Source organism: Triticum dicoccoides, chromosome 3A (assembly GCF_002162155.2).
Source record: "Triticum dicoccoides isolate Atlit2015 ecotype Zavitan chromosome 3A, WEW_v2.0, whole genome shotgun sequence".
NCBI lineage: Eukaryota > Viridiplantae > Streptophyta > Magnoliopsida > Poales > Poaceae > Triticum > Triticum dicoccoides.
Genome location: NC_041384.1, coordinates 531,866,151 through 531,869,651, shown reverse-complemented (window position 1 = coordinate 531,869,651; position 3,501 = coordinate 531,866,151).

The following is a 3,501-nucleotide window of genomic DNA, read 5'->3' as shown; positions in this document are numbered from 1 at the left end:
CTACTCTCTTGTAATGGATTGAGTTTTCCCTTTGAATTTATCTTATCAGATCGAGTCTTTAAGGATTTGAGAACACTTGATGTATGTCTTGCGTGGGATACCCGTGGTGAAAATGGGGTATTCTATTGATCCACTTGATGATATGTTTTGGTGATCAACTTGCGGGTTCCTCCCATGAACCTATGCATAGGGGTTGGCACACGTTTTCGTCGTGATTCTCCGGTAGAAACTTTGGGGCACTCTTTGAGGTTCTATGTGTTGGTTGAATAGATGAATCTGAGATTGTGTGATGCATATCGTATAATCATACCCACGGATACTTGAGGTGACATTGGAGTATCTAGGTGACATCAGGGTTTTGGTTGATTTGTGTCTTAAGGTGTTATTCTAGTACGAACTCTAGGGATGTTTGTGACACTTATAGGAATAGCCCAACGGATTGATTGGAAAGAATAACTTTGAGGTGGTTTCGTACCCTACCATAATCTCTTCGTTTGCTCTACGCTATTAGTGACTTTGGAGTGACTCTTTGTTGCATGTTGAGGGATAGTTATGTGATCCAATTATGTTATTATTGTTGAGAGAACTTGCACTAGTGAAAGTATGAACCCTAGGCCTTGTTTCAACGCATTTCAATACCGTTTGTGCTCACTTTTATCATTAGTTACCTTGCTGTTTTTATATTTTTAGATTACAAAAACTATTATCTACTATACATATTGCACTTGTATCACCATCTCTTCGCCGAACTAGTGCACCTATACAATTTACCATTGTATTGGGTGTGTTGGGGACACAAGAGACTCTTTGTTATTTGGTTGCAGGGTTGCTTGAGAGAGACCATCTTCATCCTATGCCTCCTACAAATTAATAAACCTTAGGTCATCCACTTGAGGGAAATTTGCTACTGTCCTACAAACTTCTGCACTTGGAGGCCCAACAACGTCTACAAGAAGAAGGTTGTGTAGTAGACATCAAGCTCTTTTCTGGCGCCGTTGCCGGGGAGGTTAGCGCTTGAAGGTATATCTTTAGACCTTGCAATCGAGTCTTTTAGTTTCTTGTTTTATCACTAGTTTAGTTTATAAAAGAAAATTGCAAAAAATGGAATTGAGTTTGCCTCATACGCTTCATATTTTTAATATCTTTTGTGAGTATGATGGAAAGGAAAATTGTGCCAAAGTGTTAGAAGAATAATGAATTAAAATGTTTGGCACTAAATATTTGAATGATGAGCATGATTGCAATGTTGTTAGTATGAATTCCTTGAATATCCATGATGCTAATGATATGCAAAGCCACAAGCTTGGGGAAGCTATGTTTGATGAAGATGATATTTTTTGTCCCCCAAGTTTTGATGAGAAAATTTATTATGATGAAAGCATGCCTCCTATTTATGATAATTATATTGATGGAGGTGGATTTGGAGAGGTCATGACTTTATTTTGTGATGAATCCACTATTCCGGAAGAGGTTCCAATTGATTATGAGAACAAAGTTGCTATCTATGATGATTATTGTGATGACTTGTATGCTATAAAGAATAATTATATCCATGAAACTTTTCATCATGATTTTAGCTTTCAATTGGATTATGCCTCACATGATAGTTATTTTGTTGAGTTTGCTCCCACTACTATTCATGAGAAGAAATTTGCTTATGAGGAGAGTAATAAAATTTCTATGCTTGTAGATCATGAAAAGAATGCTTTAGGTGTTGGTTATATTGTTGAATTCATTCATGATGCTACTGAAAATTATTATGAGGGAGGAACATATGCTTGTAGGAATTGCAATAATATCAAGTTTCCTCTCTATGTGCTTAAAGTTTTGAAGTTATGCTTGTTTTGCCCTCCTATGCTAGTTGATTATTGTTCCCATAAGTTGTTTGCTCTCAAAATGCCTATGGATAGGAAGTGGGTTAGGCTTAAATGTGCTAGTCATATTCTTTATGATGCTCTCTTTATGTTTCAATTATTATCTTTTATGTGAGCATCATTGAAATCATCATGCCTAGCTAGGGGCGTTAAACGATAGCGCTTGTTGGGAGGCAACCCAACTTTATTTTTGTTCCTTGCTTTTTGCTCCTGTTTAGTAATAAATAATTCATATATCCACTGTTTAGATGTGGTTTTATGCTTTTAATTAGAGTTTGTGCCAAGTAGAACCTTTGGGAAGACTTGGGGAAAGTCTCTGCGATCATGCTGTAAAAAACAGAAACTTTAGCACTCACGAGAATTGCTGCCATTTTTTATTGAAAAGTGATATTTAGCTAATTATTTTTGCATATGATTAATAGATAAATTCCTCACGTCCATAAATTTATTTGAGAATTTTATGAGTTCCAGAAGTATACGTTTGATCCATATTACTACAGACTGTTCTGTTTTTGACAGATTCTGTTTTCTATGTGTTGTTTACTTATTTTGATGAATCTATGGCTAGTAAAAGAGTTTATAAACCATAGAGAAGTTGGAATACAGTAGGTTTAACACCAATATAAATAAAGAATGAGTTCATTACAGTACCTTGAAGTGGTGCTTTGTTTTCTTTCGCTAACGGAGCTTACGAGTTTTCTGTTAAGTTTTGTGTTGTGAAGTTTTCAAGTTTTGGGTAAAGATTCGATGGACTATGGAATAAGGAGTGGAAAGAGCCTAAGCTTGGGGATGCCCAAGGCACCCGAAGGTAATATTCAAGGACAACCAATAGCCTAAGCTTGGGGATGCCCCGGAAGGCATCCCCTCTTTCATCTTCGTTCATCGGTAACTTTACTTGGAGCTATATTTTTTATCTACCACATGATATGTGTTTTGCTTGGAGCGTCATTTTATTTTCTTTTGTTTTGCTTGCTGTTTGGATAAAATACCAAGATATGAAATTATTAAATGTTAGAGAGTCTTCACATAGTTTCATAATTATTCAACTACTCATTGATCTTCACTTATATCTTTCGGAGTAGTTTGTCATTTGCTCTAGTGCTTCACTTATATCCTTTTAGAGCACGGTGGTGGTTTTATTTTATAGAAATAGATGAACTCTCATGCTTCACTTATATTATTTTGAGAGTCTTAAATAGCATGGTAATTTTCTTAAATAATCCTAATTTGCTAGGCATCCAAGAATAATACAAACTTTCATATAGAGTACATTGAATACTATGAGAAGTTTGATACTTGATGATTATTTTGAGATATGGAGGTAATAATATCAAAGTCGTGCTAGTTGAGTAGTGTGAATTTGAGGAATACTTGTGTTGAAGTTTGCAAGTCCCGTAGCATGCACGTATGGTAAACGTTATGTAACAAATTTGAAACATGAGGTGTTATTTGATTGTCTTCCTTATGAGTGGCGGTCGGGGACGAGCGATGGTCATTTCCCACCAATCTATCCCCCTAGGAGCATGCGCATAGTGCTTGTTTTTTGATGACATGTAGATTTTTGCAATAAGTATGTGAGTTCTTTATGACTAATGTTGAGTCCATGGATTATACGTACTCTTACCCT